Here is a 27,392-nt window from a genome sequence, read left to right as displayed (position 1 = left end):
AGTTCATGCTTTCATGAAATGCATCATATCACAGACAATCCACATCAAGGGTGAACCTGTCACCAATTAGTCCCAACATAGTCTCATGCCAGGCCGTAGCATGGGGTCCTGGTCTTCCTGTCATAACATACATAAAGTCTCGTGCCAGGCCGTAGCATGGGGTCCTGGTCTTCCTGTCATATCATATATAAAGCCTCGTGCCAGGCCGTAGCATGGGGTCCTGGTCTTCCTGTCATATCATATATAAAGCCTCGTGCCAGGCCGTAGCATGGGGTCCTGGTCTTCCTGTCATAACATACATAAAGTCTCGTGCCAGGCCGTAGCATGGGGTCCTGGTCTTCCTGTTATAACATACATAAAGTCTCGTGGACTAATTGGATCATACAGCATTCACCCACAACCACAAAATAAAATGCAATGCGACATATTCGTGAACTAATGCAATCAGCCTATTACATGTCATTATGATGCATGAAACATGCTCAAAACATTTAATTGCTTGATTTAAAACATTAAGCTTGTTTCCACTCACCTCTGGTTAGCTCTGACCAGACACTGAAGCAGCTCACTCACTGCTGGGGTCCTCGGTTCCTCGGGTCCGAACCTACACAGGTGGACTCCAATGAGGGACCAAACATATATAAACACAACTCTAATACATCCCCCAAAAACCCCCTAAAACATCATGAAAACATCACAGAAAATATGCATGAAACGGCTGAACAGGGCACCTTCGGCGGCACCTTCGGCGGCCGAAAGTCCTGGACAGAGACGAAACTCAGCTAGGTTCGGCGGCACCTTCGGCGGCCGAAAGTGCCAGACAGAGACGAAAGTCTCTTTTCGGGGGCACCTTCGGCAGCCGAAAGCTGCCTTCACAAGAGGGGTTCGGCGGCCGAAACTCCCTTCGGCTGCCGAACCTGGGTTCTGCCAAACGGCAGAAACTTGGTTCAAATGAACCCCCTGCCTCCCAAAACCATAGATCATGCATATTTCTCAACCAAAACACACATACAAGTTCCTAGGGGTCTCAAACATGCATATACCCCATCTACAACACTTCATTCACACATAATCAAGCTACATTGCTCAAACATCATCAAAACCCCATAAACTCAACATATGTCCTAACATGCATTTCTACCCATAGATCTTACTTAAAACTTGTTTAAAACATAAAAAGGGTTCAAGATCGACCCTTACCTCTTGAAGAAACGAGAGGAAAGCGATCCTAGCTTGGAGATGGAGAGATTAAGCTCTTTGAACCTCCAAGCACTCAAAGCTTGCTCAAAGCTCACAAATCTTCAAAACAAGGTTATAAACTTGTTAAAACCATGAAAGATCTAGAGGAAACACTCAAGATCGAGGGAGGAACGGTGGAGACTCACCTTGGCCGACAATGGGAGAGAAAAAGCTCGCCCGTGCGGACCAAGGGGACCCTTTTATAGTGGCTGGCCAGGCCACGTTCGGGGGCCGAATGTGCCTCCGCATCCATGCAATGTTCGGCGGCCGAACATAAGGTTCGGCGGCCGAACCTGCACTTCCCTCACTTAGACTTTCGGGGGCCTAACGTGCCTCCCAAAGTCCATGCATGTTCGGCGGCCGAAAGTGAGTTTCGGCGGCCGAACCTGAGTTTTTCCTTAAAGAATTTTCATGCAAAAATTTATTTAAAATCATACTTAAAACATTAAAATACATGAAAACATTTTATAAAAACATGCTTTTACCCTTCTAGAGGTATCCGACACCCAAATTCCACCGGACGGTAGGAATTCCGATACCGGAGTCTAGCCGGGTATTACAGTCAGGGTACCCGATGGGTGGAACAGCGGATTTCCCTCGATATAACCCATATCCCACCTTTATGCCCTATCCTCCCTTTTACCCGCCATATCCACAGTATACCATGTTTCCACCCTTATTTTGTTACTCAAGTTCAGTAAACCCTAACCCAGGGAATGTTGCACCTCCTCCACCACCAGTAGAACCAGTAGCCCCAGTTATCCAAACACCTAAGCCTAGTTCACCTGAAGGCAGTAAGGTACAGATGACGGACTATTTGAGGTTGGATGTTCCCAAGTTTGAACCAGGTGATGACCCTTTGGAGTATCTTAGAATGGTCAAGATGATAACTGATGAGTTGGGAGCCAGTGAGAGTAGGGCCATTCAGATGGCAGGGTTCACATTGAAATGTAAGAAGGCAAGGGAATGGTTCAACAATTATGTGGATCCGAGGGTGGAAAGCTTATCCTGGGAGCAGTTTGCCAATGAGTTTGTAGGATGGGCTTTTCCAGATAGCTCAAAAGAGCATAAGGAGGCTGCCGTAAAGAGTAAAAAGAAAGTCAGAAGCCTCAAAAGGTCACAGAAAAGTGAGTACTGGAAGCAGATAAAGTCTGGTCTGGGAATAGGTGAGGGAGTGAGCTCTGGTTTGACCGACTCCAGATGTTCGAGGTGCGGTAGGCCGCACAAGGGAGTCTGTCTGGTAAGGACAACAGCATGTTTCAGGTGCGGACAGGAGGGACACATAGCACGTGAGTGTTCCACCGCGACAGTGATATCACAGTCCCAGCAGACAGCCTCAGACAGAGTGGCTCAGCTAGGAGCTCTAGTCATGGCGCTGGGTAGAGGTAGAGGGAGCGGGATCACTCCTTCTTCCACAGGTTCTCCAGGTGAAGGTCCATCAGTGCCAGCACGGATCTTTGCTTTGATGCAGCAGGAGGCTGACACATCGGACATGGCAGTGACAGGTATGTTTCACTTTTGATATGTCTGCTTTTAGAGACTCTGATGTTTCGCTTTCCTTAGGGCTTTAAGAGCCATAGAGAGTATGGGTTTGATAGCTTCTGGGATTAGAGTGTCCTCTTTGGGTCAGTGGACCCAAGTGTGATCCATCAATGGCAGAGTTAGTCTGCCAGTTGAGTTCAGTGCTAGTTGTGAGTAGGTGCCTTCCAGCTAACCTAGTGGTTCTAGAATGACTGTTTGATGTCATTCTAGGGGTGGATGGGCTAGCTACTCATAGTACTGCCTTAGATAGCAGAGGCAGAGTAGTCAGGCTTAGAGATCAGGATGGATCACAGGTAGCCTGTTGAGGGGACAGTGTAGAGATGCCTAGAAGTTTGATATCAGCCTTATAGGCTCTTAGGCTATTCAGGAAAGGTGGTCAGAGGTGTCTTGCTCATGTCAGAGAGCATAGCAGTTAGTCAGATCAGGAGGGGAACCAGTTTTAGTACCCGCAGCCAGAGAAAAGTTTTAGATGTTATCCCAAACAAGTCGCCAGGTTTACCACCTGCTAAGAGAATAGAGTGGGATAGAGGAGTGGTGTCTGGACCCAAAACCATTCCTAGTCTTCTCTGCAGGATGGCACCAGTAGAGTGAGAGAGATAGTAAAAGCCAGACGAGTAGTTGCTAGAGTTGGTAGACAAGGATTGTATTCGACTTAGTACCTCACCCTGGAATGTTCCGGAGTTGTGATGGGAAACGAAGGATGAATCCGTGAGACTTTGTTTTGACGGTAAGTCATTGGACAAAGTTACTACCAGCAAGTATCTGTTACCTTGGATCGACGATCTATTTTAGACCAAGTAAGAGTAACTAGTGGTCTTTTCAGGATAGATCTGAAATCCAGGTACTATTAGGTAGGATGAGAGTAACCAAGAAAGTAAGGACAGCGTCCTGGAAGAAATATGGGCACTAAGGGTTACGGGCTAGTAATGCCTTTATAGCATTCATGACTCTCATAAACAGAGGTTTTAGTGCGAGTCTGAATCACTCCGGTATTGACAATACCGTGATGAGATCCAAAAACACAGAAGAGAGTGCTCATGATCAGAAAATAGTGTTGTAGACCTTGAGAGAACGTGGCGTGTATGCCAAGTTCTTTAGGTGTGAGTTCTCGTGGAGAAGTAGTGCAATAAGGAGTAGTTCAGAAATCAGAAAAAAGAATTGAAGTAGCCCCCAGGAAAGTAAAAAGTTATAGCAATGAGCTTAGACCCATCTCAGTATCAAGGATCAGTAGTTTATGGGTTTGGCAGATTGTTACAGAAAAGTCAGTCTAAGACATCTCTAGAAGGTGTCACTCTAATGCGTAAGAAAGACCCAAAGTTGTGTGACTAGTGTAACAAGGGTTGTGAAGCACTAAAGTAAAACTGACGACAGTACAGTACCAGTGGTAGCTCTGTCTACCAATACTAAGGATTTCACAGTGTTTTGTGATACATTCCTTGTAGGCCTAGATTGTGTGGTAAGGTAAGAGGCAGGGTACTTCCTTATGTTTCTAGACAGCTAAAGAAGCATGAGTTGAATTATCCTACACATTGTTTAGAGATAGTAGTTGACTTAAGATGTGGAGGTACTACTCGTACGGGGTAAGAGATGAGATCTTTATTGAAACAGAGGTAATAGGTAAAACTGCTTAGCGACTCTGAGTGTACAAACCAGTATCTATGGGGTGAGGCAGATAAGATGTTAGCTGCCCTCAGTCGGAAGTCGCTTACCAGTTTATCCTATAGGAACAGGTTGATGATCGGTTGGATCAACTAGCAGGAGCCAGTTGTCTTCCAAGCTATATCTGAAATCTGGGTGCTAGCTGTTGAGAGCTAGAGTTAGTCCAGTGTAGCAGGAAGAGATCAGAAGAGAAGAAACTAGTGTAGTAAAGAAGAAGAAAGGCGGGCAAGAATCAGAGTGAGTAGCGGAAATTTGTGAATGGTAGACGAAAGTGATAGTGTTATTTGTAGTGTCTCCAGTATGTGGTGAGCCATTGAAGGTTGAAAGATAAGTGACTTCACGGTGTTCGAAACCCGTGGAATCCTGTAGAGGATTAGAGAGGTAGAATTGATCTGCTTCTAAGAGGAAAACGATTCGGTTTCCTTGTTTCTTTTGTTCTGGAGTGGTGTTGGATCCGATAAAGGTTCTGTATGAACCAGAGGTGGAGATCTCAGGGAATCTCACCTATAGAGCAGAGTTACAGCGAATCATACACACTCAACTCGCAGAATAGAAGAACGGGAAGATCTGATAAGGGAAGTCCCTTAGAATCACCCCAGGAGTGTCGTATGGCTAGGAGACCCGGGAGTTCTTACTCCAGCGATATCTCTGTCTCTCCTTGGAGAGCAGATTTCCACTTCATTTGTTTGTTGTTTGTTTGTTAACATTCGAGGACGAATGTTTTTGTAAGGGGGGTAGAATGTAACACCCGGCTAGACGCCGGCATCGGAATTCCTATTTTTCCGGCGAAATTTCCGTTGGAATCTGGCATTTGAGGATGTCGGAAGGTTCTAGAAGGGTAAGAGAAAGGGTTCTAAAATCTTTTTATGTGTTTTAAGGTTTTGACGAGAAAGATTTGAGTTTTGAAGAGAAAAGGCCAAGGGAACAAAGTGCGGGTTCGGCCGCCGAAAGTGGTGTTCGGCCGCCGAAAGTGCCTTAGGTTTGGCCCCCGAAACTCCAAGTTCGGCCGCCGAACGTTGCATGGTTGTGCATGCAGGTTTGGCCGCCGAAGCTGAGGCGGTCAGCCGCCTATAAAGGGTCCTCAGTCGGTGAAATGGATCAGTTTTGCTTCATTTTCACTACCAGAGGTGAGTTCTTGTTCCCCTTGGATGATTTTCATAGTTTTTCATTAAATCTTTCAAAGTTAAGTGAGTTTTATCCTTGTTTTGAAGGTTTTGTACTTTGAGCAAGGTTTTGGAAAGTTTGGAGCTTAGATCCTCCATAGCTCTAAGTTTGGATCACACTAGCCTTTATTCTGTAAGAGGTAAATGTAGACCCTTAGTTTTAGTACTATTTTACATGAGTTTTATGAAGGGAAAAGGGAGTTTATGCATGAGTTTGCATGGTTAGGCATATTAGGGTTTATGGACCCTTTATGCTTTATGTTTGATGAGTTTGTTTGGTGGAGTTTAAGTTGTCTTAAGCTCCTATATGCTTATTGTAGGAGTTATGCCTGTTTTAGAGAGGTTGGTTGCATGTGTTGGGGGTTTGGATGTTTGAGAGGCATGTTGTGCACGAAGCTGAGTTCTGGATGAACTCAGGTTCGGCAGCCGAAGGAGGATTCGGCCGCCGAACGTGCTGAGGAGGTGGCTTCGGCTGCCTAAGCTTGCTTGAGCTTGCCCCCGAAAGTTTGGACTTTCGGCTCTAGAGGAGAGGTTCGGCCGCCGAAGGTGCCGCCGAACATGCATGAGGTTCGGCTCTGGAGGGAGCATTCGGCCGCCGAATATGCCACCGAAGATGCTCTGTTTAGCCTTCCTTTGCATGTTTCCCATGATTGTTCTAGGATGTTTTAGGGGGTTTTTGGGGAATTGTGTAAGAGTTGTTTATCAGTTGTATAGAGTATGTTTGGTACCTCATTTGAGTCCTCCATTGTAGGATTGGACCCGAGGAACCGAGGTGTTTAGCAGTAGTAGCTGCATCAGAGTTAGAGGTGGCCCAGAGTTAGCCAAGCATTGGCTACAGGTGAGTGGAACTAAACTTGATGTTTTAAATTGAGAAATGACACGCTTCTAGCATGATCCATGCATCATAAAATGCCATGTTATGTATTAGGTTGTGTTGCATTAGAATCCACGAATATGATGCATTGCATAAGATGTTATTCGTGTGGTTGAATGTTGGATGCTCCTTAGCCCTTGATATAAGCAGAGATACTATGAGATCACATGAGATATGGCATGAGATAGCCATACCAGGTCGCTCCTGGACAGACCAGGTCGCTTCTGGTACTGTGAGACAGTCAAGTAAGAGTCAGTCAGTTAAGAGAAGTCCAGGTGACGACCTAGTCTCCCTGGCACAGTTGGACTATAAGAGAAGTCCAGGTGACGACCTAGTCTCCCTAGCACAGTTGGACATATTATTATATGTATATAGTAGAGGGCTAGTGGTGACAAGTTCATCCGTGAGATGATATGTTTATGATGTGAAGCATTTCATGAAAGCATGTAATTAATGAACTGTTTTATTGTTCCTCCTCACTGGGCTGTAGTAGCTCATCCCACTCCCTTAACCCCAGTTTTGTAGGTTTCGAGATAGCTATGGGAAGTCAGAGTCAGCAAGAGTAAAAAGGAAAGATATGCATGAATGTATGTTTGTAATAGAATAGTGGACATGATGTAATTAAAAGATTAGTGTGTAATGTAATGTATAGAACTGTACTAGCAGATAATGGATAGAATTGTGTTTTACCCTAGTGTCTTTGCTTTAGTGTGATGTATGATTAATCCCTTTGTACATGGATCCTGTTTTACATTTCTTGATGAAAAATGTGTGGAACCAAGGCGGACTTGTGATATGCTGACCCTATGTGAGTGGGTTTTATGTTTTCAGACATAGTGCATGCAGGTCGAGCTTGGGAACTCTGAGGAGAGTTTACAGGATTGTTGTTTATGTTGAATAATGTATGGGATTTATCAGGTACACAGAGCGTATAGTTGGCTTGCTACGGGTCCCGGCGGCCTTAAGCCGATCTGGATCCTAGTGCCAGTGATGGTTCGGGCCGCTACAAAGGGGTACCGGTTTCCGGGCTGTTACACGCGCGATCTGGAGCTGTGCACGGAACGCGTGCGTTGCTGGTCACAGGGACGCGATGCCCGTAATCAAACCATCGGGCTGTCGCCGGCATTCCAGCAGATGCAAATCGTTTCCAAAATTTTCATAAATTCCATTTCAATTAATTAATTAACTATTTTAATTAATTAATTAATTTTTTATTGTGTTGTTTTAATTTAACAATTAAAACTTAAAACAACGAATCAAAACAATTTTGATTCTAGATCCAAAAATTTTTAATTTAATTTTTCTAACAAAAATTAGCTAAATGATCTGATCATTCTTCCACAAAATATTCTATAATTATCATGCCATTCTAATAAACATATATCGCATATATAATATCAATCATGGCATAATTAATTTAAACGAAAAGCACAGGTTGGCTTTGATACCACTGTTAGGAAATCCTGAGATTATTACAATCCAGTTGCGCAGCGGAAAAATAAAAATCTCTGTTGATTTCCTTTTCCAGAATTTGAGTGCTTCGTTTAATTCAAAAGATGGATATGAGACTAACCTGTTAATCTCGTCAAGAAGAAACAATGCCGGACTGATGGTGTTGCCTTTTCAAACGAACACCCTCTATGGTATCCAAACGAACACCCTCTATGGTATTCAAACGAACACCCTCTATGGTATCCACACGAACGTCTTCTATCCTTCTAGAGTGCTAGCCCTCTCAAAGATGGATAGATTATGTGCTCCACAATTTGCAATCTTTTAGACTGAGTTTTCTCAAAACCGTCGTCAACACCCATAATTCGTAGTAGGAGTATTTATATATTTCAGTCTTTTGTTTTCCACCAACTCTTTTCCTAAAAGAGTTGTGCTCAGAACCCACTATCACAATCTCTCAAATACTCAAATATCTTATGTGATAGAGTCATTTATCTGTAACACTTATAGATAGACTGCAGATCTTTTAAATATTATTATCTCATAATAATAAATAATTAATAATAATAACACTTTATTATTATTAACTGTATTAATAATTAATATCAATAATAATAATAACATTTTATTATTAATAATAATTATATTAATGATTAATAATAAAAACACTTTATTATTATTAATTATATTAATGGGTTTTGGGCTTTTAGCCCATTAATATGACATAGCACATCAACAACGTTCTTTTGTGTGTGACCCAATAGGCTCACATTAATTGACAATAGGCCCAGTCCCACAAGGCCCATAAGTCATAAGTGGCCTCTAGCAAGACATTATGACTACCCAACTAATATGAGGATCAATAGTCCAATAAAACCTAATAAATAGAACATGAATTAATCCCTTTGTCACACGATATCTAGTTTGAACATAAGTCATGGTCAATGTCAAACTTATAATGTTCAAACTTATGATTTCTTGATCTCTAAGTAAACTGATAAATTCAAATGATATTGATCACACTATCAATTCATTTGAGCACGGCCATGCATTTCTCAGTCTCACTTATCAAGGAGCCCAGAAGATATCTCTCTCATAGAGAGGGACAAATCTTATCTTGATTGTTCATTATCCTCTACATAATTTCTATTATGCTCAATCATAACCTTTATAATTGTCCGATTAAAAACAACGTTTGGTTATGTCAAAACATAACAGTCCTTATGTTGAAAACTATGACAATCTCAAGTCAAAGGATTAAGACATAACTACTTTGAGATTCACTTATGACAATGACCCATGTAGTGATCTCAATGTGAGTCCATCCAATACTTTGTTCTCTAACAAGTATTTATGATTATTGAATTATATCAACATATACATAATTATCTCATGATTATCAATCAATAATCATACCAGTTATATTTTATTATTATCAACATAATAATAAGTAACCAGGGATGATAATCATTATTATGTAACATGCAAACAAATAATAATGATAAAAACTTCTTTTATTAATAACCAAAACGACATACAAAAAGGTCCAAGATAATGGCCTAGGACATATACACTAACACTCGATGTATTCTTACACACGAATAATACTATTCTGGGAACACAAGAATGCATAAGCCCTCCACATTGGATAACTCTTTGATTCCTATTATATGTTCTCCCCCTATCTAGTTACCCTCTATTTCTCCACAAAGTCCTTTCATCCTCTTGAAGCACTTCTACACAGGCAATTTGGAGTCTAATGCAGCTTTTTCTATGGAGAACATTTCACAATGCTTAACGATTTTACCTTCATAATGTTTAATTTACCAAATTTTCCTTTGTCACTTTCGCTCCAGCTTGTTTTGATTAATACACATTATGCCTTATCTCATGTTTGATACTTTTGGTGGCTCCCCCACTTATCGCTTTGACTCCTCTGTCTGGGTTGTGCTCATAATGAGATACTGAGAGTTGAACTTCTCTTCGACTCCGTATTAGCCTAACTTACTAACTCTTGGCTGTCACTAGCCCTATACAATCCTTCTTCACCTTTCTTTAACACTCATTCTTTGTCTCAGGGTTCAACCATCTCTAAAAATCATCTAATCCAATAAGCTCCAATACATCTTTATGTTACCAACGAGAGGTGAAAATATCACTTGCATACTTGTGAACTCAATATTGGAGTTTACCAACTCCCTCGAGGATTAAATGTTACATTTTTGAGTTAAATTGCATCTACATGTCCTCTTCGCTATCTCGTGGATGTGAGTTATACATCCCATTCCATAGAATCTCCCTTTCAGCTTCCTATACCGGAAAGCCTTATTGATCCAACACATAGATACAACTTTCAACCTGTCTATACTATAACAATTTTCAATAGAATCAAGAAATAAATTTATAATGGAGAGGAAATCATTTACCTCCAATACATCTCTTGCACCACGCCAAGATTTATCTTTTCTAGGTTTTCAATATTGCCTACCTCATAGGCATCCATCTTAGTATTGGCTAGCAACTTTCACCATGGGTTTCGGCCGGGCCTGCTTCATTGGCCCTCTTGTAGTGCCTGCAACTCTTGTCATTGCTATTTGATCCTCCAGTTCATCTCCAGAGTAATCCACATAGGCTTTCCCACATTGAATTCAATGTTAAGGCACAATTTTAGTAGAATACACAGGAGGCCACTACCTCAGTTTTATTTAAGGAGGTCATCGCCCCAATTTTATTCAAGGAGGCCACCGCCTCATTTCTATCTCAGGAGGCCACTGCCTCACTCTTGTTCACTTGTGTCTCAAAATCACCTCACCAGGTGCCATTCCGAGAAGCTGGATTTTGGGTTGACTCCACCACCGTGGGCTCCCCCTCATTTTTGGAAAATTTTCCTATCATAGCCAATAACTGCTCATTTTTCTCTTCTATCATCACCATGCGCTGGCAAACAGAAACAATCTCTCATGCCATCCCCTCTTGGGTGGCAAATGTATTAGACAATAGGGCAAGATCATCCACCCTCCTCCTAAGAGCATCAATGCGTATAATCAACGTTTTCATGCTTTCACATTGCTCGTAGATCGTTCGAGCTCTGATACCAACTGTCACGGGTCCGCATTTTGACACTCGTTTGGGACCGTGCGACATTTGACTTGAATACCTTCAAGCCAATTCAGCCTTAAGAATCACCCGATACCCTGTGAATGTGAATACCCTGATTATTCAAGGTTATATAAGCGAACAACAAAGCCAACAGGCAGCATTCAATCAGAAGCCTCACAGTAGGCACAAGAGATAAGAACTGAACATGAGAATTCATGAACATACTACTTATTTTATTCTAAGGGTAAAATAATAATTATACATTATCATCGATACCATCGTTACAATAATTCTCACCTTCCTTGTAGATGGGGGGGACGGTCTACAAGGAGTGAAGGCACAGCTCAAGATCTCCATAAGCCTACGGTAGCCAACTGGGCTCAACCCCTGCTGGTGGCCAACTAGTCACTCCACCTAAAGAGCCTTAGGAACAACTTGGCTTGTGGCAGGAGGAGACATCAATATGTGTTAGATGACATACCCCTCTAAATAAATAATCTAAAGGGAATTATAGGAATCTGACACGGCCCTTAGCTTCCACTACAAAAAAACAGTGATTTAGCGACCAAAATTTTGGTCGCTAAAAGGCAAAATTTGGTCGCTATTATGAAATAGCGACCATTTAGCGACCAAAATGAAATGGTCGGTGTTTGGCCAGTCGCTAAATTTTTGGCGACAATCTGAAAATTGGTCGCTATTTTAGCGACCAATCAGCGACCATTTTTTGGTCGCTAATTTGGTGTCATGGCAAATTAAGTATTACAAAATAGCGACCAATCAGCGACCATTTTTTGGTCGCTAATTTGGTGTCATGGCAAATTAAGTATTACAAAATAGCGACCAATCAGCGACCATTTTTTGGTCGCTAATTTGGTGTCATGGCAAATTAAATATTTCAAAATAGTGACCAATCAGCGACCATTTTTTGATCGCTAAATTTTGATCGCAAAATTATTGTTGTTTTGATCGCTAATTTGATCGCTATTTCGTTATTATTTGATCGCCTAAAAAAAAAAGCATTTGGTCGTTATTTGGTTGCAAATTAATAGTAAAATCAAAAAAATATTTGTTATTTAATTTACTTTTATGGCTGATTAGTCACTAATATTGACCCAAACTTCCTATTGAAAGTTTTAATAATACTATTGACCCAAAAAGTTTCACAGCTTGACTTTTTTTTTTTTTTTTTTTGTCGAATTCACAGCTTGACTAAATTCCACAACAATAAGATAGTTAATAAAACAGTACAAATGGACCTTAATCAGTTCTCTGAGAGGGCCAATAAAAAAAAACCTAACTCTATTGCTTAATGTTGACTAGATCCTAAGGTATCATCATGTCTTGAACCAACCAATCAAATCCCTCAAGCAGCCCCTCCCCTGTGTATGCGCTACAGCCCACGATTTTCCAATGCCTGGTTTTGTCCATATTCTCCAGTTTTAGTACCTGCAGAAGTTTTGCAAACTCCATTTTAAAATTTCAAAAGACGAAAGCAAGGCTATAAATCAGACATAATAACTTTGGAAGAAAAGTTATAGATATTTAAAAATATATGCATATCAAGTTGACTTCCGTAATCATTAAACCATGAAATGTTCTTTGCCCCGTTCTAATCAAATATAATAGGATTTAAAGTAGAATAGGAAGAAACAGAATACACGTGCCTAACATCATTAATAGCCGCTGAAACAAACACACCTGATGACATAATTGAGAAAGCAAGATTCACAAGTTGACACACATGCTCAAATATCAAATTAAAGTTCACAACTACACCGGAAGAGTGAATATTCCAGGACAATGAGCAATTGAGCCTCGTTTTGTCCAAATTAGAGCATATGCAGCATTTAAACAGACCTATGTTAGCCTGGTATAATCAATAATGTATGTTTCCTAAAACATGCACTATGGTGAAATGAAAATCCCCAACACCTTAGCTTTCGTTTTATTAAAATGGAAAGAGGATGCAAGAAAAGGTGAAAAAAAAATAAAACATGAAAAGGGGGGATAGAATTGAATTATAACTCGGAAGAGAAAAGAAAAATCAGCTCATGACAACCATTCTCAATTGCAAATATCAAGAATTACATAGTCAATGATATGGGCATATGGCAATTAAAAATTACAAACACAAAGAAATAGATAAGGAATTAACATATTCATAGGAAGATGGAAGTGATACTTAATACAGAAAAAAAGTTAAGAGAAAGAAAACAGGAATTATAGACCAGCAAATACACCAGCTAACAAGGAATTACTTGGATTTAATCAGCTGGCAATTCAATTCATATAGGATAGAGTAGCAGAAACTATTAGAAGCACTTACGTATTTTTCAAGTTCCTGAATTTTTTTCTGAAGTTCAGTCCTTAATCGCATATTCTCCTCTACCTGGGAGTGCAATGCACAATGTTATCAGCAGAGCTGTATTGCTTTACATGACAAAATCAACAAAATAAAACCTATAAATTGAAGAAATCTGGACAAAAAGTTGGCTATGACCCATTAAGACTACCAGTTGCGAATCTCAAATCAAAGAGAAGAATCCAGAGATAGGAGAACAAGGTGGAGGTGGGAGAGTTCAGCTAGTTTTGGATTGGTGGTTTTATAAATGAGGATAAACAAGTGAAGATTTTGAAGGAGAAGCATAGTTTTAAAATTTGAAATTGTACTCTCTTTTAACTAATTGACTATAAAATTCCTCACAAAAGAACCAAATAAAAAAAATTTTAATTAACTTTAAAATTATATGTTATAGTAATTTTCCCAAAGGATGTCAAATGAATTCAGTATAGCATCAGACATATTAAGCAACAGAAGCAGAACATCAACCATATAATATAAATTGATATTGCTTATCATAAACCAATACATCAATTCCCAACTATGGATAGCATGTGCCCACAATTTCCAATCACAATGATTTACACCTTCTCTCTTTCTCTTTTCTTTCACGCTAATGGACTCACAAATCCTACTACTCACCTCTCATAACCCTCCTCTCTTCCAACTCCACCTTTCATTCAAAACCCACTAACATGGAGAACTAATCAGTTAATTCATACATCACTCCTCTACTGTAAAGCCTATTGTTCATTTCATCTACTGATTTTTCCTTAGTTTTTGGATCTAATATTTATTCTTGACCAGATCCTCTATAAATAAATTCTCTTTCTTATGTGAGATTGTCTTCTTTTTTTTTTTTGTTCTCTTGCTCTGCACTTTTGATTTTGCTATATTACTTCACTTTTCAAAGGTGAAAACCCAAATTCTATTAGCTAAATAAGAAGAGTTGTACATTGCAGATCTCCTTCTCCTCAATAATAAAGCGTTATTTGGTGTTGAACTATGGAAACATGCCTTAGCTTCCTCTTCTTCTTCACTTTCTTGTTCTAAGTCCTCATTTATGTCAGTCAAATTTCAGTTTAACCTTTGAAGGGCCTTTCCTAATTTTGCTTTTTCTCTTGGAAAATACTATCCACTTATGCTAAGAGGACATACAACACTTGGGTCTTAGCTTCCTCTTTGAATAATGGTAGCAAAATGCATTTTAGATCCATTTGCATGGGAGTAGAATTAGAAGCAAATATAAAAGTTGTTGACATACGCCCACATAAATATAATATAAAAAGAATAGTAGAGAAATGAGCATTCAATTCATCCGTCTTGACAGATGGGTTACAAGGAGCTGTAAAATGAGTTTGAGAGATAACAAAAAGGAGAGAGAAGATGTTTTATTCTAACATTTGACAGATGAGAAAGTTTGTTAATCAGTAAACCAGCAAAAAAAAGTTACAAGGAGTTTATTGTTACCTAAGTTAACGTTTAATGGGTTTTATGTTACAAATTGAAGTTTAGGAACGATGATGTTACAACACTATAAGTTCAAGAACAATGAGTGAAATTTACCCGATTATTTGCAGATCCTTAACCAATCTATTGAAGAAAGATGCACCTATAGAGTGAGGAAGCTCAATTTCATTTGAACAGCTAAAATAGAAGATGATTGAAGTCCTCTACTAGACTTCTTAAAAATGAAAATGAAAAAAATTTCCTGACTTATTGGCATGCACATCGTATTGACAGATTAGTCATCAGAATCATGCACAAATAAGAAGAAAAATTAGTAAAATCACAAATAAGTTATATCTGATTGACCTCAGAAGGACTGAAAAGACCACAGGCTTGATTTCCTGCCAAATTGAAAAGTCAAGAAGACAGTGATGAGTGAGAGAGCGAGAGGAAAAGTCCACTTAAAAGCCATAACTAAATTAATCAAATCTGAAAACTGCTAAAAGAAAGGAATTTGTTTTACAAAGACAACTGCTAAAAGGAAGGATTTGTTTCATGATGAGAACCGCAAATATTGCAAAATCAGTAATTTAATCACCTGCTTACAGAGAAACCACATAGAAGCAGTGTCCTGTCTTGTAAAATTAAGCTCAAAACGGCTCACTAGTGCAGCTGTAATTTCATCTAAAATGGGCTCCTTGAGCTTATTAACAGCTGGCTCTTGGCTCCCCCTAAAAGCCTGCAACGATAAGCATTTAAAAGAAAACTTATCCTTCATTGATCTGTGTAAATAGAATCATAGAGTGAAGATTTTCTCATATAAGTTCAATTTGCAAATTGGAAAGAAAAAGCACCAACTTACCGAAGCTTCATCATCCAGTAGATACCAACCCTCCTCTAAATTAAGTTCAGTTCAGATAATTTAATTTTGGCCGGTACTCTACCATTTACATCTCTATTCACAGTATGAAAAACATTTTTCACAAATGCTTTAGATTTCAAAAGTCAAATTTAAAAAGAAAAGGTAAAATCACAAGGTACATACACAGGCCCACGTCCAAGCAGTGTAAAAATGGTATTTCTGTAGATCATATCAACAAAATCTTTCAAAAATGATTTTTCTATATAGACGGAAAAAGCTTCATCAATGAATCAATTTCTTATTTTTCTTAATACCCAAAAGAGAGCCGCAGGATACAAGCAATTTGCCAGAAGATTCCGAATTCCTTTAGTACTGACCTCACAAAAATTCACATATTATCATATCCAAATTGCTATATAGCATCTGAATATCAAAAGTACATAGCACTACCAGTACATAGATCTGAAATTTTCTTATGGACTAATTCATAGCAACTTTCTTATAATGCCTGCCATGGTTCCTACAGCCTCTCAATGCCTGCAAGAAAAACAAGCATGAAAATGTACAAAAATACTGCAAGTGAAAAGGAGATGGCAACAAAATCACAAGTTCAAATAAAGGGGATTGTGAATACCCAGTTCAAAGAATTACCCAGCCAGCAAAATGGATGACCCTGCAAAGAGAAACAAAAGCAAAATGGAAGAAATTATGTGGCCCTTGATAAAATTTGCCACTGATTTGTATGTGCTCGGCGAGACTGGAGCAGAGGAAGCGGCGGAGAAGAGCAAAGAAGCAAGCAGACCAGCGGACGCAGGAACCGGACGACGTTGACAGCGTGGAGCAGAGGAACGATCGGCGAGAGGCGCACGGTTGTAACAGACGAGTGACGGAGAGGCCGAATGGGGAGGGGAGGGCGGCAGTAGACTTAAGAGTTGAGAGAGATTTAGGGTTGGGATTTTAGGGTTTTTTTTTATATCAGGTTTGTTTATTTAGATTTATTTTTTATTTTTCAATTAAAATTTTATTTTTATAATTTATATTATTTAAAATATTTTATACTATATGTTTATTAATTTTATTTTTAATGATATAATTTTTTGAAAAATAAATAATATAATTTTATTGTATTAAAATATTATACTGTATTAATTTATAATAATAATATTTTAAATTATTTTTTAAAATAAATTATACTAAAAATAATAATATATGTAAAATTATAAAAAAATATTTTAACAGTATATTTAATATTAATTTAAAATTTTAAATAAAATAAAATTTAATTAAAAATTTATTTAAAATTTTAAAAATAAAATCGTCGCTGATTGGTCGCTGATTGGTCGCTGTTTAGCGACTAAACTAATTAGTCGCTAAATATGGTCGCAAATATCCCGCGCCATTAATTCCCGCTAAATTTAGCGACCATTTTAAATTTGGTCGCTAAATAGCGACCAAATAACGACCAATTTTTGGTCGTAGAGCTTTTTGTTAAATAAAAATATTATTTTATTCATGTAGTAGCAGAATGGTCGCTGATTGGTTGCTATATAGCGACCAAAAATTTTGGTCGCTAATTTTGGTCGCAATTTCACAGTTTTTTTGTAGTGTTCTGACACGGCCCTTAGCTTACTTCTATTTTTCACTAATTTATCCCAATATTATTTCCCGAAAACTCTACTATTGGAAAATTATAGTTTTGATCCCTGAAATTCTAGGACCCTAACACACGGCAGTCACTCCAACGCTCAAGTCAGTATACTAAATAATAGAGAGAATGTACTGAATTACTTGGAATTTGAGTAGTATTCAAGAATAGCGTACATTTACTTCTGTAATTCTTCTCCTTTTATACTATAAGAAGGTGGAGATAAATATAGCATTTTCTGATTATCCAGCGGTGATGTAGTCGGCTACTTGATAAGAGATATCACCAGCCAATAGGCTAGCGATCACGCGATTACAGTCGTAATAGGGGTATACTGGACTGTGTCTGCTAATGGTAATTTTGTGCCGAGACTCGCCCTATTGAGGGAAAAGGGAGTCTTTAATGGTGAACCGGGCATTAAGGTGTTCGAATCTTCCTTCGCTTAGGCTAGACCCCATTTTCTACTTACCATATCCTTTCCACATGGACCTATCTCGTAGTGACAGCTTACGACTTACTTTGGGCTATTATTATGTAGCATCAGATGTCCCCGTTAGTCTTCGATATTATTCAGATTTGAAGGCGACGATTTGCCTTTTGGTTATGTGGCACAATTTGAATGGTATACTTGTGTCGTCTAGTCTACCCTTGGTCACGATGGTCGCCTCATTTTTTGAGTCACATTTAAAACTTTGCCGACTATGCCACTATATAAGAACTCTTCTTTTTCTTTTTAGTTTACAATTGCCGTTTGTGGGAGACATGAATGAGGGTATTTTATTTTCCTGAGAATAATCATATCTGTGCGGAGAATATCATTATGATCTACAAAGAGCAGCTGAAGTTGGGTCTTCATGAAGGTGCAAGCATACTACTTAACTCTGAGTACTGCAACCAGTCCAACTATAATAGCTTTTTAGAGATACAACCTCAAGGAGAGGGGTTGGATTGTGTAAGATTGATTTTGAGGGACAGGCCATGTAGTGTTAGGAAACCCAGAGATTACTACAACCCAAAACACGTAGCGGAAAATAAAAATCTCTATTTTCCTTCTAGGATCCAAGTGCTTCGATTATTTCGAAAGGAAGGATAAGAGACTAACCTTTTTAACTTGAAGATAAAAGATAGTTCTTGACTGATGGTGCTGCTTCTGAAACGAACACCCTCAATGGTATCCACACGAACGCTTCCGTCTAGAGTGCTAGCTCTCTCAACGGATAGATAAGTTATGTGTTCCCCAATCTGCAGCCCATAAAAACGATTACTCCAAAAAAAAAAAAAAACTATCTACCGCGATTGAAAGAAAGTCTTTTATTCATTTTCCAGTCTTTTCGTTTTTCCACACTTTTTTTCGTAAAAGAGTTGTGTTCATATCCAACTATCACAATCTCGCAGATACTCAAATATATATGTGATAAGTCATTTTTGAAAAAGAAAAACGGAAAAACCTTTATCTGTAACAGTTATAGATAGACTGCAGATCTTTTAAATATTATTATCTTATAATAATAAATAATTAATATTAATAATGATAACATCTTTATTATTATTAATTATACTAATGGACTTTTAGCCCATTAATATGGCATAGCACAACAACGACGTTCTTTTGTGTGTGACCTAATAGGCTCACATTAATTGGCAATAGACTCAGTCCCATAAGACCCATAAATCATAAACGGCCTCTAGCAAGATATTATGACTACCCAATTAATATGAAGATCGATGGTCCGATAAAGCCTAATAAATAGAACATGTATTAATCTCTTTGTCACATGATATCTAGTTTGAACATAAGTCATGGTCAATGTCAAATTTATAATGTTCAAACTTATGATTTCTCGATCTCTAAGTAGACTGATAAAATCAAATGATATTGATCACACTATCAAATCATTTGAGCACGACTATGCATTTCTCAGTCTCACTTATCGAGGGGCCCAGAAGATATCTTTATCAAAAAGAAGGACAAATTCTATCTTGATTATTCAATATCCTCTACATAATTTCTATTATGCTCAATCATAACCTTTATGATTATCCGATTAAAGACAATATTTGGTTATGTCAAAACATAGCAGTCTTTATGTTAGAAACTATGACAATCTCAAGTCAAAGGATTAAAATATAACTATCTTGAGATTCACTTATGACAATGACCCGTGTAGTGATCTCAATGTGGGTCCATCCAATACTTTGTTCTCTAACAAGTATCTATGATTATTGAATTATATCAACATATATATAATCATCTCATGATTATGAATCAATAATCATACTAGTCATATTTTATTATTATCACCATAATAATAAGTAACCAGGTATGTTAATCATTATTATGTAATATGCAAACAAATAATAATGATAATAAAATCTCTTTTATTAATAACCAAAATGACATACAAAAAGATCCAGATAATGGCCTAGGGCAAATACACTAATAGGTAGTTGAAGAAATGGTCCTCCATGCGGCTTTTCTTGGATAGACGACATCTTCCGAAGGATTAGATCAAGTGAGAGGCTGAGGAAAATCCCGCCAACTAGGTTTCTGCTAATAAAATTTTAGAAGATTCTGATGTAGTAAAGATTTGTCTAAGTCCATTTTATCTCCTTGTGATCTTTTATAATGAAAATGCATATTTTATATATCTATTTTTGGGTGTATTTTTGCTATCAACAATTTAAGTAGAAGGCTACATCTCAAACCACGAATTCAGTGACCCCTTTTTTACCCCTAAAGAAAAGGGTTAAAGCATATTTCTTTGTGGGGTTCAATGCCCAGTCTAATAGATATCAAAAAATTTTATAGAATTTCTACAAAATAAAATTAATACCTGGGCCTGTGGCCTAGCAGACTCCCGCCTTTCAGCCATAAAACGCCTTAGGGCGATTTTGTAATAAGGGACTTTCACCTGGCCACTCATCTTGATTCTTAGCCATAAGACTCGCCTCATCAACATTAATATTTATTTGACACCACCTTCGTCTTTTGAGAATTGATTTACCCATCTCATGGCTGTCTTAGCATAAATGACCTGTTTATAGGGATCAATGAATGGACTGTGGCCTAGCAGAATCCACCTTGCGACTTGGTGTGGCGGAACCCGCTTTGTGATTTTGTTTAGTGGGACCAATGTTCAGATGGTCTGGTGAAATCCGTCTTGTGACTTGGCATGGAGAAACCCGTCTTGTGGCCTTGTTTAGTAGGACCAATACCCGGATGGTCTTGCGGAACACGCCTTGTGACCTGGTCTGGCAGAATCCATCTTGTGGCCGAATCCATCTTGTGTCCTTTGAAAGAATCCAATTGGTTTGTTAGCAAGATCGAACCTTACCTCTTTCTTGGTTCATGGTTCTTGACCGACAGATGGGACGTCTTCTACTACATGCTTATTTTTTTCTTTGCCTTTATCAGGTCCTCCCATAATGACATATACAACTTCGGCAATTTCAAGAGATAGATGGGAACAGTTCCTATTTTAGAGAGAAAAGGAACAAGAGCCCAACTTTACTCCAAATGAACAAAGAGATTTTTATTCTTTTATACTGTAAGAAGGTGCAAATAAATATAGCGTTTTCCGATTATTCGATAGTGATGTGGTCGGCTGCTTGATAAGGGATATCACCAGCTAATATACTGACAATCTCGCAATTACAGGCGTAACGGAGATACGCTAGACTGTGCCTGCTAATAGTAACTTCGTGTCGAGACTCACCTTATTGAGGGAAGAATGAGTCTTTGATGGTGAACCGAGTATTAAGATATCCAAATATTCTTTCCCTGGACCGCGTTTCTCACATACCGAATCCTTACAACGTGGACCTATCTCGTAGTGATAGCTCACGACTTACTTTAGACGATTATTATGTAGCATCACTTATACTCTTTTATTTTATTATAAATTTATAAGTTCATCCCTTAATATATAAATTCTACCTTATTATCATTATTTTATCATGTATAATTAACAAATAATCCAACAGCTATTTTTTTTCATTGAATAAATTATTTTAAACTACTATATAAATAACTAAATATTAACCGTTAACTATTAGTATAAAAAAGCTTATTGCTATTAAAACAACTAATCACTATTAAAAGAACTAGTATGTCAAACAGCTATAATAATAAGATATTAACCACTAAGCCATTTTTGCATGTTACTATAATTATTTGTTAAAATGACTTTATCTAGTGCAATTTAATTTTTCTGTTTTTTTTTTAAAATTTAACTAAATTAAAATAAAAAATTATATAAATAAAATCAAACCGTATTAATTAATTATTAAATTTAATTTAAAAATTAAAGTAACTAATTTCGTTAATTTTTTCAATTTAAATCCAATTATGCTTGCTTCTACCCTTAAGTACCCTTGCATCTATTTGCTAATGCTGTCTCTAACCTATTTTGAATCTGATTAAATAAGTCGTTGGTTCAAAGTTTTCATATTCATTTAAAAAGATACGCAAGGCATTATAGACACCATTTTTTTTTCAGACATTTAAAATTGAATTGAAAAATCAAAAAATAAAATCTTTCAAAAATTAATTTAAAATTGTACGTTAAAATTGAATTCTAACATCAAAATTTGATTTTTAATCCCTACACTTCAGTCTCCCTCCGTTACTTTAACTTTAATTAAATTTATTTTTAATTTTAGTCAAAAAAATGCTTTTAAATTCTAGCCATTAATTTTTAGTGCTTTCTATTCTCAAAATTTTAGAGGGAGAGGTAGTTAAAAGAATTTGGTACAACTTAATTCTAGTCATTTATTTTTATAAATATAAAATTTGTTGACTTTTTCATGATAGATAAAAAAATACTATTGAAAATTATATTTTATTAAATATAAAATAAATTTTTATATATTATAAAATTATATTTATTTTGTAATGATTTTAAACTAATATTAAAGTATTACATTAATATTATAAATGCAATAACTTTACAATTACTATTAAAATAATATTGATTAATCCTAAAATATAATAGCAATATATATACGATTGTATTTGATTAAAATCTAAACTAAAAATCAAATATCCTGAAGACAATTTCAGATAAGTTTATAATATTTTCTGATAAGGATAAGTTCTAACTGTTATTTCTGATAAGGATAAGTTCTAACTGTTCTCATCACCTCTTTTCTTCGTTTCTCTATTCGCATTTTCTTCTGCAGATCCTTTTCTTCTTCGATTTTGTTTTCTTGATTATTCATCATGTCAACTGAATAAACCTTGGTTTCAACAATATATGCTTTTAAACCTGCGTCTATTTCGACCAACCAGTTCCCAAATATCACTCAATTCCTCTCAATTAAGCTCACATCGTCCAACTATCTGTTATAGGAAGCCCAGATTTTGCCTCTCCTTCATGGCTATTGGTTGACTTCTCATATAGATGGCTCTCTCTCTACTCCACCTCGCCTGTTAGCCTCTGGTGAGCCCAACTCTGTGTTTGTTGAGTGGTTCTGTTAGGATCAAATAGTTAAAAGTTGGATCAATTGTTCCGTTTCTAAATCAATCATGCATTAGATCATTCATTGTGGCACTGCTAAGGAAGCTTGGGATAAGCTATCTGTTATTTATTCAACCGGCACTAAGACTTAAGTTCAGCAATTAAGAAAACAACTAAAGCATCTGTTGACGCATACATGAAGAAAGCTCGTTCTATTTCTGATCAATTGAGTGCTCTTCAAAGTCCAGTTTCAGATGAAGCACTTGTCTGTGATGTCCTTGAACGACTTGGTCCTGAATATTGCCCGTTTACGCGAGCTCTAGAAGCCCGAAACACTCCAGCAAGCTTTGATGAAGTTTATGCGATGCTGTTGAGTGAAGAAACACAGCTAGGCTTGATTCCCTCTCTGTTCAATCTGCTATTCCGCCGATAGCACACTATGGGGCTGTTGGGCATGGAAATGGAGGTCAGTCTTCTTACTTTGGTGGTCATTCACGGGGCTGTGGTGGCCATGGACGTGAATATGGCTATGGCCGTGGTGGTCACTCTTCTTTTTCGGCTGGACTTGGTCACTCCACCACTGGTTTGACATGTTATAACTGTAATGGCAGAAGGCACGTCTCTCGTGAATGCCCCTCTCCTAGACTTGTACTCCAAGCTCATAATGTTAAGACTGAAACCGAAACCCCACAAGCCTGGACAGTTGATTCTGGAGCTAACTATCACCTTGTCCTGTTCTGTGCCTGACACCACTGCCCTTATAATAGCTGATGGTAAACAACTTCCAATTCTTTCTTCTAGATCTTCTATTACTTCTGTTGATGGTCATTAATTTCTTTTTAAAGATGTGTTTTATTCTCTTGTTATAACCGTCCAAAATAATGCTTTTGAGTTTTTTCCTAAAAGTTATTTTGTGAAAGATATCCCCACGAGTATGGATGGGCTCTACCAAGGCCAGAGTATGGATGGGCTCTACCAAGGCCAGAGTATGGATGCAGTCTGTTTGATCTTTCTCCCTAAAGCTTTTCTAGTCTCTCTTTGGCATGAACATTTTGACCATGCTAACATTAGAGTTGTTAAAAATATTCTTACTTCTAATAATATTCCATTTGATAAAAAATAATTTTTTTGAGTTTAGTCATTCTTGTAGTGTGAAAAAATCACTCAAGTTACCTTTTTCTGATTCACTTTTTCATGCTACTTAACCTTTAGAATTGATTTATTCGGATGTTTGAGGACCATCTCCTGTCAATTCTATAGATGATTTTCGTTACTATGTACTTTTTTATGATCATTTTAGTAAGTATTCAATTTTTATTTAATTTTTATTTAATTTAATTTTGAAAATTGGTTGAAAAATATTTTAGGGTTCCTATCAAAAGTTTTCAATCCGATTGGAGAGTGAATTTCAGTCCATTGACTAAATATTTATGAGATAATGGTATTATACAATGGGTTTCTTGTCCATATACACCTGAATAAAATGATGTTACTAAAAGAAAATAACACATTGTTGAGTTATGGAAAGCCTTATTAACTAATGCCTCTATTCCTTACACATATTGGACTTATGCGTTTGATACAATTAATCGTTTGCCATCTTCTTATAATCGCATTCAAATTTCTTTTGAGCTTTTATTTCATGAAAAACCAAATTATGATGAATTAAAAATGTTTGGGTCTTTGTGTTATCTCTGGTTAAAATTCTAATTCTTTTCACAAACCGGCACCCATATTATCTCAGTTGTATTTTTCTTGAGTATAATAAGGTTCATAAAGATTATATTTGTCTTGAAATTTATTCTGGTCAAAAATTCATCTAACCTCGTGTTTTGTTTTATAAACAGGTGTTCTCCTTAATACCGACTCCAGTTGCACAAATCAGTGTCGAACATCGAACTAGCGTGTTCGGTCGAATACGCTGCGTTGACACACATAATATTTTCGGATCCTGTATGAATTGATAATTATTTTTTAAATTTTGCATGATTTGAAAAATTGCTCCTCCAATTATCTCTCTAATACCACAACACGACACTACACTATCCTCCCCGTCTCCTGTTTTAATTTCTACACCAGACCATAGCCCATAACCAACAAGCCCACCTATAGCCTCCATAGACCTTGGCCCACCACCCGAAAGCCCACCTGTAGCTTCCCCCAAACGCACCATTTTATTACCTTTCATCCGCTTCATTTTGAAACCATCTACTCAGCCATCACCTTGTGAAATCCAACACTAAACCCTAGAACCTGCAAATCCCATTTCTACAGCACCTCATTCCTCTGCTATGATTCTAGAATTGACTTATCCCGCGAAGACTCATTCAATGATCACACGCTAACAAACAGAAAAATTAAAGCCAAAATTTCCTTGGTCACTGCAATCTCATAGTGCAAGCATCTTGCCTTCTATTCCAACAAGTTATACACAGGCAGTTCAAAGTTCTCATTGGAGAGAAGCCATGGTTTAGGAGTTGAATGCCTTAATTCAAACAGGGACATGAGAGTTAGTGCCACGAAGTCATGCTCAAAACATAGCTGGATGCAAATTGGTTTTTCGCATCAAACAAAAAGCATTGATCGTTACAAAGCACGGTTAGTGGCTAAAAGGGTTTCATCAACAGCCAAGTGTTGATTTTCTTGAGACGTTTTGTCCGATTGTTAAGCCCACAACAATTCGGATTGTTCTCTCCATTGTTGTTTCTCGTGGTTGGTTAATTAAGCAACTCGATGTCTCCAACGCGTTCTAATTACATGGTGACCTTGAGGATAAAGTCTATATGGGGCAGCCTCCAGGTTTTAAAGATCCAACAAAAACCAAATATGTGTGCTAATTACGACGTTCTCTGTACGGTCTCTGTCAAGCCCCACGGCAATGGTACAAACGTTTACATTTTGCTCTCCTAAAATGTGGTTTTCAAGTATCCCTTGTTGACTCTTCTCTATTTCTTTATGATAAGAATAATGTCCTAATATTTGCATTAGTTTACGTTGATGATATTCTCATGACTGGTTTGGATATGACCATAGTAAATCATGTTATTGCATCACTGCAAACTGATTATATGTTGAAGGACTTGGGACAATTGGATTATTTCTTGGGTATGAAGGCTCATTGGACTACTGCCGGTTTACTGCTAACATAACATAAGTATATACTTGATCTTCTTTCCACGGCAAAGATGTTAGATTGTAAAGGCATTTCCACACTAGCCTGTTCAAAAGAAAAAATGACAGCCACGACCGGTAAATTATTTTTAGATCCTATCTTATACCGCAGTATAGTAGGAGGTTTGCAATACTTAAGTTTAACGAGATCTGAGGTATGTTATTCTATTCACAAGGTCTCTCAATTCATGCATGCCCCAACTGATGAGAATTGGATATTTATTAAACGTATAATGAGGTATATGCACACAACGGTAAATCATGTCTTTTGCTTTCTAAATCACTGTCTACTCAATTAAATGTATATACGGATGCCGACTGGCCAGCACTATGGATGGTTATACAATTTTCATGGGTAAGAACTTCATATCTTGGAACTCTAAGAAACAGTAGACTATTGTAAAGCCATCGACTGAGGCTGAATACAGGGCACTTGGCCTTGTTGCCTCTGAACTTATTTGGGTTTAGTCATTACTTTGAGATATTGGTTTTGCCTCTACACAACCACCGAATCTGTGGTGTGATAACATAGGAGCTACATACTTGTCTATGAATCCTGTTTTTCATGCTCTACCCAAACATTTGGAAGTGAATTTTCATTTTGTTCGTGATAAAGTACACAAACAAGAAAGAGGTGCAAGTTAAATTTCTGTATTCCAAGGATCAATTGGCGGATATACTGACGAAACCTCTTCCAAAAGCAAGGCATCGAGCCCTTATGCATTATTTGTCAATTCGGTCTTCTACCCATAAGCTCGAATTGAAGGGGTCTAATAAGGACAAGTCCAAGTTGTTACATAGTTGTTCAATATTTATATTTATTCTTTATTGTTATTCTTCGTAACGATTTATATTATATAAATGTTCTAAAGACACAACAGAAATTCAAATATTATTAAACTTGTACAGTGAAAAATTTCAGGTATTATTAAACTTCTATATTTTTTTGTTAAATATGTAACTGTAATTTAACAAAGCTTTTAATCCATATTAATATTAGTAACTTGGCCTAATAATAAAAATGAGATTCATTAAGAGTGATGGCTATGCTCAAATATCATTAAGGTAATTTCTCCTAAATATTAAAAGAAACGCATATTAGTGTGCTGAATTTTTTTTTTTTCCAATTTGAACTACTATTTATAGCATAACCAAATGGCATAATTTATTTTTCAAGACTTGGCGATATTTAGAAGCCCTACTTTCAAATGAAAACTAAGCTAATTTAGAAAAAGTCCATGTAATTCAACCCATGACATCAATTCCGTGTAACCAACAAACTCACGTCAAATCAGTTTAAAAATCTATGTGATCAAGCCAATCCGTATAAATTTACATAGGTTGATTAATTTACCTAGATTTGACCCTTATAATATGTCAGGCCCATATAAATTTATTCACACGATTTTATCAGATAAACTCAATCCAATCAATTTT

The sequence above is a fragment of the Manihot esculenta genome, chromosome 15, assembly GCF_001659605.2.
Source record: "Manihot esculenta cultivar AM560-2 chromosome 15, M.esculenta_v8, whole genome shotgun sequence".
Lineage (NCBI taxonomy): Eukaryota > Viridiplantae > Streptophyta > Magnoliopsida > Malpighiales > Euphorbiaceae > Manihot > Manihot esculenta.
The sequence above is the reverse complement of the archived record's forward strand: the minus strand, read 5'-3'. Positions refer to the sequence as shown.